The sequence below is a fragment of the Diplotaxodon limnothrissa genome, linkage group LG4 (genome assembly GCF_057381915.1).
Source record: "Diplotaxodon limnothrissa isolate DT_005_m linkage group LG4, D_limnothrissa_male_GT1.1, whole genome shotgun sequence".
In the NCBI taxonomy this organism is placed as follows: Eukaryota; Metazoa; Chordata; class Actinopteri; order Cichliformes; family Cichlidae; genus Diplotaxodon; species Diplotaxodon limnothrissa.
Genome location: NC_140599.1, coordinates 12307477 through 12321326, shown reverse-complemented (window position 1 = coordinate 12321326; position 13850 = coordinate 12307477). Strand labels below are relative to the sequence as shown.

The window sequence follows — 13850 nt, the reverse complement described above, 5'->3', positions numbered from 1 at the left end:
AGACTGGAAGCCAAATCCACCCCTTCAGCAGCTGCTCCAATAAGATGTCTGTTCATTTTTTTGAGAGAAAACAGAGGAAGCTGTGCCTCCCACTCGCTTGTATCAGACGGCAGCAGCAGCAGCAGCAGCAGTGTGGCACTATGCAGACTGCAGTCAGGTGGACAGACGGAAAGATGGATAGACAGAGAGAGAGAGTCAGTACTTTGTGCTCGGCTTACAGCTGGATGTGCTCCCCAGATGTTGCATCATGCATGAACACAGCTATTCATAATATATATGACGCCTCTAGACATGAGAGTATTGTGCGAGGCAGGAAGGGGGATTTATGCTGCATGAATACATTTAAATGTGATACAAGAAACGGCTTACATAATAAGTAAGAGCTTCTATAAATAGCAGATGACTGTAAGACGCTGTCCGATCGCTTTGGAGTCAAATCTTCGCCTCCTTAGAGTGGATACTGCCTGAAGAATACGACACGTTTAGCAGAAAAGTCATCCTGAATGTCTGAGCTCATCCTTGGCTCCTTACCAGTTGAATTATGTCCGCTATATGGGGAGGTACGTTCAGGGAACCTAGGGAAATCACGGAAGTCAGAAGGTTAAAAAAGAAGAAGCAACATTTGCTGTGTAGATTTTAAAGACGTGGGTGACAGTGCTAATATGACTCCAAACTCTTCGCTGACGTACTCGTGTTTATTGCAGCGATCATAACACGTTTTAAACGTTTTGTTGACGTATTTTCATGTATCGAGGCAAAGTTAGCGCTTCGACGTCCCAGCGTTTTTGAAGTCTGTACAGTCACGTCACACATTAAAAAAAGGACACCTTCCACTTGACCACGTGATCCTACCAGAAGTCGGCTGTTTAAAGGATGGTGATGTTCAAAGCATGAGATTAAAAGTGAACAGAGGACATTCAGACCCTGTTTTTTTTTTTTTTAAACAAACAAACAAAAAACAATTATTATAATGTGGGGAGAAGGATTTATCTCCATATCTGTAATCTGGGTCGAAGTAGGCCATAGATGGATGAAGGGGACTGACCTGTCTGGAGCAATAAACACTATAAGGTGAGCTCGTATTTAAGGAAATAAGAAAATGGGTTGGGATTTTCACTTTTTACAGATGGTGAAGTAATTTACTAAGAAATTTAGAGTTTGCTTACTGAAACTGTTGTCACGGTCCGGGTGCGCTGCTGGTAAATTACCACTGAGTTCTATATTCTTCGATGTCCGCCTCTGGGCGGAGCTGTGACCTCCTCACCTGTCCAACTCACCTGGAGCTAATCTGGGGTAATCTACTGAGGGTATTCAAGACCAGTTTTGCTGTCTCTTCGTCAGCTTACCCGGGTAGGTAACAGGCTCTCACGACTCATGTGCGCCCAAATCTATGTACTTACCTTTTCTTCCTTGTGCTACAGCTCTCTGGTTCCGCCACTCGGACACCGGATCACACTCACTGGATTAGTCGCCCAGCTTCACGCTCCCTCTCCCGGCAAAGATTTTCAATAGCGATGGCCAAATGAAGCTATCTGAAGCATTAGAACTTATGTTGAAAACCTGTTCATTACTTGAAGCTTTTCACACACAGTCGTGTTTGGTGACATCTGTTGGCCAAAAATATGAAGAGCCGCTGGAATCTACAGCAATAATGAACTGCTTTCTTATTGATTGCCTACATTACAGAGCTGACAGCTTCTGTTTGATATCATGCGATATCCAAATTATGTTATGTCTATTCTAATAATAACTAATTTTGTATAATATGCTATAACTTCTATAATTATAACTATATGTATCGTCAGTAGCGGTTTTTGATACGGGCGACACGGGCGGTTGCCCGGGGCGGCATCATGGTGGGGGGCGGCATCACGGGCATCGGCAAAAAAAAAAAAAAAAAAAAAAGATTACCCGTACTCATGCTGCCCCGATATCATGCCAGCGCATATCGGGAATGTCGAAGACACCGATTGGGTTTCCATCAACCATTTGCTGGGAGTAAGCGCCTGCTGCTTGCTGCACAGGGAGGAGAAGGCGGGGCGGCGGGGGATTCTCTGGCTGGCTGGAGCAGCATCTAATAACCAACTCGCAAAATAAAACAAAATAAAAACAAACCAACAAACATGAAAACACCAGACATTATGATGCAGGCTTATAATTTGCACCGATGTTTTTGGGGTTTTTTTTCAAAATTCTATACGCAAAAAGTGAGCGCGGTGCGCCTGCTCGCTGCTGAAGTCAAAGTAAACTTTGTTATCTCTGCTCAACCCGTTCGCTCTGCAACTGCTACATACAGTTCAGTATATGGAGAGACGAGACGACGTGGCTCCAGTTACAGCAGTGCAAGTAAACAAACAATAAATATGAGAAGAGTAAGAAAATAAATATACACTTTAGGACCAGGGGTAAAGGGATCAATAACAATTTAAAATTTATAATTTACAGTTTGACGATTTAAAGCAAGGGCGTAGATTTGGCATGGACGGAAGGGACATGTCCCCACCAATAATTTGATCTCTTCGAGTAAAGAAAAACAAACCGGATAAAAAGAAAAAAAAAACGATCTGTCAACGTTTCATTCACCCAGCGGTGCAGAAAGACTTAAATTACGATCTCTACTGGAGTCCTACCTCATGTGACAAATATGGCCAATGTGATTGGCTGTGCCTTTCAGGGAGCTCTGTTTAGTTTTAGCAGCTGCAAGCCTGCGCTGCGAGGACCTGCAAGGAGGAGAGGAGGATGACAGCAAAAACGAAGAACCTGGATATAAGAAAGTATTTTTCAAAGAAACCTGTAAGTCACTTAAAGTCAAGTTCACTCATAAAATGTGTCCGTCATAATAACGTTACAGGCTATGCTAGGCTTTGGCCCACATCAGTCTAAAATTGTATGTAACAATGAATAACGTGTTTTGGAAACTAACTGCACAACAGTTAGTTTCCAATCCAAGCTCATAAATCCAAGTTCTCTCAGTCTCCCAGAGTAGCATTTCTAATTTTGATTGAAACTGTCAGAGAAAACGGCAGCCTCGAGCAAGCCAGGATATTAGTTTACAGAGGCTGTTAAAATTATATGCCTAACGTTAAAATGTAAAATGCTTAAAGGTAAAATGCTGTATGCCATGTCCACCACGAGAGACTGGACAGTATAGATGTAAAACCAATATGCCAGCAGTTTATCTCAGTTAACGAGAGGAGAAGGCATGTGTTTGGCTCCTTCACATAGTGGACATTGAGTTGTGTGGGGCACCAGTAATCCATGGCTGTTGCTGTAACAGTAGTTCATGTTTAGAATGAAAAATCCCAGCTCACTGATTTGATCGGGGCAATAGTGCCTAAAATGTTGCATAATTTTGCTGCGAGATCTTTTACTTTGTGGTAATCTTAGAGTAGTTTTATAGACAAAAACCAGCAGGTCATTCACTGTTCCCTTAGTGCTAATGTATCAGAGATGTTTGTGTACTATAACTGAAGTAATGTTGTTAAAGTCATATTCTTTTATTGTCATGACTGTATTTGAAGCTATTTTTATATGATACCTGATTTATATGGAATATGGCTGAAGTAAACTAAAGTCTAAAATTCTTAGTCATTTGTTTAATAGTAATTTAACATTATATAATTCACACAAAACTATGAATTGTAATTTTAAATGGTTTAAAAGCATGTAGACTAGCATATGTAGGCAAGTATATTTCTCCTTTTTTTAAAAATCAAGAAGCAAAGACAAAAAGGAAAAAAACAAAAACAAAAAAAACAGGGCAGGGTTTGGTGGTTGAATCATCCGTCCCCACCAATGCCAAAACCAAATCTACGCCCTCGATTTAAAGTCTCACACACAACCCGTCAAAAGGGGAGGGGGGCCTGCTTCTTCCAAATAGAGCACATTTCATTCATAATGTTGTAAATCCAAGCCCATTATGGATTCGTGATTTGAACCCTGGGTTGTGCGAAATCCCAGAAATAAACCCTAGACAAAGCAAATCTGTGAACTAAGGTCTAGGTCTGTTAGGTTATGTTGTGGTGATCCTCGGGTTAGGGGATGGGTGTTCATACTGGAGTGCAAAATTAAAACCAATGGAAGATGGACAAGAAAAGTTCTGAAGTAAAGTCTGCAACCTTTATAGAGCCCTATCAAGTCTCTTGGTCTTAACATACTGTTAGTATACAATAAAAAGAAATTGTGTATAAGTCAGAAAACATTTGGCAGTTCCAGAGTTGCATTTTATTAAAATAATAACAGAAAAAAAATTAAGGAACCCTGTATATAGCCTATACAACAAACAAAAATATAATGAAAAATCAAAAAATAAAATATATGAAATTGCATTTTTTGTGAGTGATTTAATATTAGATAAATGCAGCTGATAATCACAGATTTTTCACGAGTCTTATATGCTTGGGACAGCGCAACTACTTGCTGCCTTTCCTCTTCCTCCCATACACTGCGGACCTCACGTAGACAGCACATAATGATCAAAACTGGAGAAAAGGCAAGCAGACAGGCGTCTGGGCCAGCTCTGTCCTCGATTGTCTGCCCCACACACACACACACACACACACAAAATTTGGTCTCCAATTTAGTGAGCCTGACCTCCAGAGCTGCAAATATGCAACATGCCTTACAAGTGTTATTACCTAACAAGGCAGAGAAGTAGCAAAAGATCTGACACACTGATCACTGAGGAAAATACAGGAGCAACAAGTGAAGAAGCCACTGGCTCAACAACATAACAAGCTAGCAAATTCAAAAGGACAAAGTGAATGAATACCGTGAATATAATTGCCAGGTGATTCAACGAATTTGACTTTTTGCTGGCAATGTGGACCAAGCTCTCATAACGTGCCAGAATATCTTTTGGAGCGACCTCAGAGCTGTGGCATCACTCGGCATCATTTCATGGACTCGCCATAAGCAGCTGTGAGAGCTTGTCAGCTTGGTGCTGAGGCCACAAAGAAGAAGCAGAGCCGTTTCACATAGAGAAGTCTACGAGATCAAAGGCTGACTTGTTGGCAAAAAACTGGATTTAAATGACATGAAATAACACTGAGGTGTTATTTTCGCAGTCTAGTAGGGGCCGGTAATACAACTGAGGCTGTTTGCTATCAGCTTAGCAATGCAAGTCACTGTGTGACTTTTACCCAAACATCCTTTTCATTAACAGAAGAGCCAATACTGCAAATATGTGTATTTATAATAAAACATGTATTTATATAAAACGTATTTGCATTTGTAACTGTTGATAAGTATCTTAAAAGTAAAGAACTGTATTATCAAGAGTCAAAAAGCTCCACATAAAAAGTTGTAAGCAGCTTATAAGTAAACTCTGAAAATGAAACCCTGCAGGAAATGGTTCAGAATTCATTCTGTAACTACAAGCACTTTTGTTTTGCCAGCTCTAAACTTTACGAGTTGCTTGTAGGAACTCTTCCTGTTTGTCATCATGTCTCTGTGTTCAATGTTCTCCTCCTCAGGCTCTGGGTCTGCCCATCACTGATGCTCAGATTGCAGAGATGGAGAGCCATGCAGAGGACATTGACTGCCATGGCGGCTGAAGAAGAGCGAAAGCTGAGGCACGATGTCATGGCGCACGTCCACACCTTTGCACACTGCTGCCCCACAGCTGCTCCCATCATCCACCTCGGAGCTACGTCATGCTATGTGGGAGACAATACTGTAAGTAGGACTATTGCATAAATAAACCCAGCAGTGATGAGTTTTGACTCTTTAAAGCTTCTCATGTTTGTCGTTTCTCTTCTTCAGGATCTCATTGCATTGCGTGATGGCTTCAACATCCTCTTGCCTAAGGTGAGACTCACCTGTTTGTCCAGAAATTCTATGAAAACAGTGCAAATTAATATATTAATATCAAACAAGCTTGTCAGCTAGTTTTTTGTTTTTACAGTGAGTCCATTAATATTAAAAAACAAAAAAAAAACAACCTAACAGGACATTTTCAATGAATTCATGAAAAATTATATTTAAAAATTACAGGACATGCATTGCAACATGTTGGTTACATTTATTATGCATCTTCACTGCTTCTGGGAGCTAAAGATCAAAGCTGGCTGTTTGTAGCCCACGATGTAAAATAAGTTTGACACCCTGATTTGCATCATTAAAGGCTTGTTTTTCCTGCAGCTGGCCAGAGTCATCGACCGGCTGGCAAACTTTGCAGAGGAATACGCCGACCTCCCCACGCTCGGCTTTACACACTTCCAGTGAGTCCGACTGCAGCTGCAGTGTTTTCATAGGCCTTCATCAGACTGATGGAGCTGTCTAACTTTGATGTCAAAGGTGCACAAGGTGAGGAAATGTCTACATTTAGTGGTGGTTAAAGAAACTTGGGTCTTGAGCTCAGGATTTTCAAAAAGCTGATGTAACGGAGTCTAAACTTTATACTGTCGTCTGCTGTAGATCTGCACAGACATCCGTCTGCTGGCCAACCTAAAAGAGATCGAGGAACCTTTTAAGGAGCAGATTGGTACGTTCGCTCATTCAAAAGCACTTTTTCACCTGTTAAACTGTGCCTCAGCCTAAAGCTTTGCCCGCTCCTCTTCCAGGTTCCAGTGCTATGCCCTACAAGAGGAACCCCATGCGTGCAGAACGCTGCTGTAGCTTGGCCCGACATCTGATTGCGTTGATGGCCGACCCCCTGCAGACTGCCTCAGTGCAGTGGCTGGAGAGGACACTGGATGACAGCGCCAACAGGTCAGCCAACACAGACACACTTACACTGCTGTGAATTTGGTATGATGCAGTTCTCCTCTGTGAAGTAGATATCACATCAGTGTGGAAGCGTACAATAAATAGTAGTGAACAATGATTCTCAGTTACGAGTGTTGCTTCTGCATCATCAAGGTCTTCTTGTTAAAAAAATTGAAGACTTGAGAGGAACAAAGAATCCTATAACTGAGAGAACAAAAGCTTAACATTTTCCAATTGTATGGTAGTATGGAAGTAGTCAATTTGTTAGTTAAACATAACGTAAAAATAGCTGAAATATTAAAAAAAGTTGAATAGTTCAATAGTTAAAAAAAAAAAAAAAAAAAAAAAAGATAAACCAAGGTGAAACAGTTGTGTGTTCACTGCTAAATTAGTGCTAATATGATTTCCTTGCTCGCTAGTCTCAGTAACCGTGAATCGGTCCGCCGGGGTTTCCGCCCTTGGCCACTGCCCGGAAAACACTGCACCTGAGTCCTAAGGTGCCTCCTGCAGGTGGTGGACCTACAGAAGAGTGGGTCCATTTTTCCTCTTCGGGGTGTGCCCAGCCGGGCCCCATGGGCCAAAGCCCGGTCATGAGACACTTGCCCTCTGGCACCCTCCCCAGGACTGACTCCCAGGTTGGGGCTCCGGTAACCCTACCCTGGGCAGGGTGAACTCTTCCCTATATTTTTCCACTCATTGCCGTCAGCCGGACAAGGGTGGAGTGCCAGGGTCAGGGATGAGTTACTGCCCAAAGTGGAGGAGTTTAAGTATCTTGGGGTCTTGTTCACTAGTGACGGGAGAGGGGAGCAGGAGATTGACAAACGGATTGGTGCTGCAGTGATGTGGGAGCTGTAGCGGTCACATTACCAGCTACCATTTCTAAGGGTGGTTGGTCTCTCCCTTAGAGATAGGGTGAGTAGTGCGGCCATCCAGGAGGGGCTCAGAGAAGAGCCGCTGCTCCTCCACATTGAAAGGAGCCAGTTGAGGTGGTTCGGGCATCTGACTAGGATGCCTCCTGGGCGAGGTGTTCTGGGCATCTCCCACCATGAGGACGCCCTGGGGCAGACCCAGGACACACTGGAGAAATTATATCTCTGAGCTGCCTAAGAATAAGCTGGAGGAGGTAGCTGTGGAGAGGGAGGTCTGTGTTTCTCTGCTTAGGCTTCTACCCCCATGACCCGGCCCCGGATAAGTGGAAGAAGATTGATGGATGATTTTCCTGTTAGAAGAAGAAGTAGCTTAATTTAACAGGCCTATGGTTTTTGCCCACAGTAGCTTTTATGGAGTGCCACCGTGACTGCCCACTTTTATAGGGACTCTGGTTTTAAAAGTTAACATGGAAATCACATATTGAACATGTTTTAAAAAAAAAAAAAAAAAAAAAAAAAAAAGTTGGCTAAAAGTATTTATATCCTGGGTAATGTTAGATATATATTAGATTACAAGACAATGAGAATATTATATTTTTCATTGTTTCTACCCTATCTGAGCTATTGTGTTGAAGTATGGGGGAATACATACATGACTAATATGAAAGCATTATACTTATTACAGAAGAGAGCACTTCGAATTATGCATAATGTTAAATATAGAGAACACTAATAATTTGTTTATAAAATCGAAATTGTTAAAACTAGAAGACATAGTGAAATTACAGACTTTAACTATTATGTTTAGGGCAAAAAATAAACACTACCTCTTAAGTTAAAGTTTATTTGTATTGTGTTCAGAAAATGGGGACGGCAGAAGGAAGTTTTATTTTAAGCACCGGTTTGCTTGAACCACACAAAGGCAAATGTGTCCAACAGTCATAGGAATTCTCTCAGTGATCATCTTAAGTGTTGTATAAATGTTTCTCAATTTAAAATCTGCTATAAGAATAAAATGATAAACCAATATGAAGAAGTTGAAAAGAATAGAATTTAATTGTAGAAAAATGATCCTTTTAGTTTGATATTTAGTGGTATTGCTCATTGTTGAGTATATTGTTCTGTTTGCTTTGTTATGTGCAGAAAATTGTCATAGTGTAATTTTGGTTGCCTACTTGTATTATCACAGATAGGGGGCAGGTATCAATAAGAATTTATTCTTCTTCCTGCTCCTTTTCATGCATGGAAACAGTGTTACTTTAATTGAAAGGAAGGTTGTGTATGGGAATGCATTACTGCTGTACCATGTGTGAAACAAAAAAAAAAAAAAAAGTGGATTTCTCCTTCATATTTTCCACTGACACTTCAGGAAATCTTCCAGAGTTTTAGGCTTTGAACCAAGCCAAATAGCTAAGACATAAATCATGGCCATAAAGCAACAAAAGAGAAAACCTAAAGGGAAAAAAGAAAATAAATCAACAGTAAAAGACTATGGCTGTATCCCAATTCAGGGTCTGCAGCCTTAAAGTACGTATTTCAAGGCCGATTACGTCACAGCGGCGCGCCGAAGGCTGTCCCAATTAAAAGGCTGCTCGAAATGCGGCCCTGAAATGAGTCCTTCATTTCCCTGAATTTTAAGGCTGTGGCAGTGTAGACTTCGTGGCCCAACATATCCCAGAATGCATAGCACGGTGATGGGTGTGGATAAATTTGCAGAAAAAACACAAAAAACAAACTGCGGATGAGGGGCGGCCAAAGAGTACACTTTAAGTACTGAATATTATATACCTTATTTATGTGCAAATGTTTAATAACGAAGAACATTAAACATTACTGTTGGCCACATGTCAGCAAAGTTATGTGACATTAGTGACGTTTGTACCAACTTGGTTTTAAAGCCTTTAAAATATACGCCGTTCAATAGCTGAGCTTAATCTTACAGAGAATGATCAAAGCTCATGTAGAAACAAATAAACAAATGAACAAAAGATTCTCCTTCATTTCTGTCAAACAAAGCTATGACTCGTTTCCAGTGGTTCGTATCATGGTTGCTAGGCAACCTGAGCAGTGCAACAGAGGCTCTTTTTTTTTTTTTTTTTTTTTACACTTTATTGACAAACAACAGTATCAGCGCAAAGGAGGCTAGACCGTCCCATTACACAAGCCTCGCACTTCCGGCCTTAGCGGTCTTTGAGTACGTGGCCCTTGAGGATGGTTGAGGCTGCGTACTTTAAGGCTGCAGACCCTGAATTGGGATACAGCCCATGTACATAATTGCGTTAATGGTTAAAGAACTACACATCCTACAATGCATTGCACATTGTTACCCAGGATTCAGTGGTTGAGTAAAAAGCTGTTATTGTGATTACTGATGGTTTCTTTCCTCTCTTCTCTGCCTTGCTCCTGTGAAGGAGGATCTCCCTGCCCGAGTCCTTCCTGACAGCAGACATCGTCCTCAGCACGCTGCAGAACATCACAGAGGGTCTTGTGGTCTACCCCAAAGTCATTGAGAGACACATCCGCAATGAGCTGCCCTTCATGGCCACAGAGAACATTATTATGGCGATAGTGAAGGCAGGAGGCAACAGACAGGTAGGAGAGAATACCCTGTGAGTCAGAATGGACACAATAATTTGAACATAACTGGATGAATGCATTTTTGCTTAATCAGGAGAGATGGTTTACTGGGCAGAAGATGCCAGTGGTAACCAGAAATTCAGATGACTGAAGTGAGATCATCTTACTGACTAGTAACCAGTGTTTTGACCATTTAAATGAAGAAGCTGATTACCAATAACCAGACCTGACATGGAGACCCAACAACATGGCTGTTAAAGTCAGCTCCACCTTAATGTTTCTGTTTTTTCCTGTGTCTCTGTTAGGTTTTGTATTGTTCATTGTCATTTATGCTTAGAAATATTTAACCATATATGCTTAAAGGTATATAATCAATTGTGTAGTGATAGGACTGATCTTTAGCAGGCTGTAAAGGCTTGGTGTGTATTCCACACTAGAATGCACACCCACAGTCTAGGAACATCAGAGAGGTCCTATCTTCTTTGTTGATATATGGTATAGCAAACACACGTATATCTCTTTAAGTATAAGAGCCTTTTGTTTAGATAGATCTGCTAGACGCCTGGCACCAGCTTTGGGGAGGCTTCACAGGGTCACATCTTGACCTCACACAAATCACACACACAGGCAAAGTACTCTTTGCCTGTGTTAATGAACCTATGCATATTCATGTAACCTCAATAAAAGGGTAGTGTTACGGGAGAACGGACGAGAGCAACTGGGGTCAAGCGAAGGAACGGCGCCTGTCCGGTCTCTCCCGTGCACGAGAAACATGAAGAACTTTGCCTACCCGTGTCTTGCTTTGCTGTGTAATTATATTGTCTTCAACGTTCCAGCGGATAGGTTCAAGCTACAAACCTATCAGCAGGGCCGGCCCGTGGCATAGGCCGTATAGGCAAATGCTAAGGGCGCCGTCCATCAGGGGGTGCCACGCCAGTGCCACAAATGTTGAAAAAAAAAAAAATAAGTTGGTACTATTATTTCTAAATACAAAAAAATAATCCCACGTTAATTAAAATGCAAAGTAAAGCTTATTTAATAGAAATATTATTTGTTACAACATTACGCCCCCCCCCCCCTCCCCGCACGGTGCGCCCCCTCCCTTCCCGTATCATGGTTCCTTTTGGACGTCACCACATCAAAAAGTCAACACAAGATGTCAAAAAGGCCAAAACTGTCAGGTGCCCAGGGAAGAAAAAAAGAAAAGAAGAGGAGGAGAAACGAGAAAAAGACAGAGGTAGGTAACGTTAGCCTACATGAAATTATTTGTCTGAATGTGATAGTAACCTAAATTTTTAGCATTAAGCTAATGTTACATGATTCGCTAATTGCTAATCAATAAATAGCTAGTTAACTGTTTTAATGTCAGTTAATATTGTGGAGGGGGCTAAATTGTTATGGAAAATAATAATGTAACGTTAGGTAATTACAGTACTCCCACCATTCCTTATTTGTATTCATCTTTTAAGCAGGTGTTTTTTGTTTACATTGTTATTGCCTTCTGGTTAGCTAACGTTTACCCTGCAGGTAATAGTCACTTTTCCACCCCTGTATATATTATAGTTGTAAGCCTAGTTGTTAAAGTGCACATCATTAATGTTAATTAAGCAATATCACATGAGAGGGAATGCTGTTTTTTAATATGAGCACTGCTGTGATTCGGTCAAAGATAATCATAACATAACATTCTCATATGATATTATACTGTTACTTTGCATTCTGCTATTCAGCATTTCACTGTAATGATGACAATAAATTGAATCTAATCTAATTTGCATATCAGTTAACATCATACATATATCTCTTTGGTTTTTCATTTATATTATATAATTTCATTTTATTCCTGGAATCATATGTTTTTATTATTAGACTTTAATACTCAGTGGTGTCACATACTCCTCTCTTCAGATGCACTGTTGAAGTTTCTAAATCCCACCCCTGGGCCATCTACCACATCTACCGCTGCTGCCTCCACTTCAGCAGCACAACCCACCAGTGATGCAGCTTTAGCAGCACAACCCAGCCATGATGCAGCAGCATCAAGCGGTCTTCCTGTTGCCTCCACCTCAGCAGCACAACCCACCAGTTTTGCAGCAGCAGCAGCATCAAGCGGTGTTATTGTATTTCATATATTCATTTTTTAATTTTTTGTATTCATTTATTTATTCATATATTTTTTTATCTTGTTAATTATTCTGATTGTGAATTTGCTTTCTTTAAGTAAAAAAAAAAAAAAAAAAAAAAGGTCAAAGACAAAGCTATTCGGTTTCTTGTGAGTACATACACTACACTGCCGATGTAGGGGGGCGCCACCTAAAATCTTGCCTAGGGCGCCAGATTGGTTAGGGCCGGGCCTGCCTATCAGTCTCCTTCAGGAGTGCCATAAGAAAATCTGTGTTCTCTCCCAAGAGTCAGCAGCTGTGGTTAAACAGGAAGGTGGAGACAATGACCTGCTGGCCAGAATCCAGCGAGACCCCTACTTTGCACCCATTCTAGGGCAGCTGGATGCTTTGCTGGACCCCAAGACCTTTATTGGGCGTGCTCCACAACAGGTACAGCATGAACAGCCTTATTTTTGTTCAGTCTGACCACAGATGAATGTTTTCATCTAAGCCACAGCTCCCCTATTACTGCAGCTGTGCCTGCTGCCCCGGTTGGCGACGGTGACGACTGTTAAGAAACTAATGGTGTAAAATGTATTTTCTTCTTCCTGCTCCTCTCCTCCAGGTGTCAAAATTCCTGGCTGAAGAAGTACGCCCCCTACTGGAGCCATTACAGCGCTGAATTGACAGCCTCTGTGTAACATGAGGCTGATATGGTGCTTTGAACATATATATGCTTTTGGCTGGGTGAAAAAAAAATAAAAATAAATTATGCTATGTCTATTGTAAAGTCAGTCCCTTCATTCACATCATTATATTGGTTTGCAATTATCTTAGTAATATAATTCATGAATGTCTTCACTTAAACCTAACACTGATGTTATGAAGCGTGCACATAACAGCATTGTGTGGTTTTTCAAAAATTGTTTCTTTAATATTAATTATGTTTCTCTTACTTTGAGTTACCTGGTTTGGGGAGGTGGCTGTTTTCTGTCTGGGCAAAAGGTGTTGCCAAGGGCTGAGGACTTTGTAAACACCTGTTCAGCAGGACCAACCAAGTGCTTGTGAGAAACGGGGGTGTTTTGTGTTTACTTACGTTATTCTGTGCTTAGTTAGTATTGGTGTTTGTTTATGTTTCTCCCTATTGTGTGTAAATGGTTTGGCCAAACCACTATAAAAGCTACCCTCCTGCGTCTTTATGTTTAGGTCCGTTTGTGACTGAAGTTGTGTGATTACGTTTCTGTAAATTACTTTTTGTAGAGTTACATTTAGTTAACCTCTTTTATGGGCCAGGGGTCTGTTCTTCATACCTCGCTTACTACATCCAAGATCAAATCATCGCGCCAACTTTGAGCTTGCTATTCCGGTTCTCCGAACACACCTGTTGTTGACGATTAGTATAGCTGGATGAAGTAATGTGAGATCACTGGGTGGCTTAAAAGTGGCTACGCATCGATAGTAGAAACATTGATCGGCAACCCTTTGATTGGTCGGCAAAAATGTCGAAGGAGCGCGCTCAGTATTTTTCGGCAGCAGAGCAAGAACTCTTGATTGAGGGATTTCAGGAGTTTCAGAGTTCAATTAAAACGCAAGG

General features: G+C 41.2%; 1 pseudogene across 1 annotated transcript; it reads left to right on the top strand.

Moving 5' to 3' along the window:
• The first annotated feature begins 552 nt into the window (after window positions 1–552).
• On the top strand, window positions 553–12938 carry LOC146633381 (adenylosuccinate lyase-like; annotated as a pseudogene). Its single transcript, XR_014906149.1, has 11 exons — window positions 553–560; window positions 2675–2774; window positions 5475–5676; window positions 5764–5808; window positions 6142–6221; window positions 6266–6306; window positions 6428–6484; window positions 6564–6711; window positions 9989–10169; window positions 12530–12706; window positions 12882–12938. The product of XR_014906149.1 is annotated as an adenylosuccinate lyase-like (transcript).
• Window positions 12939–13850: the final 912 nt, after the last annotated feature.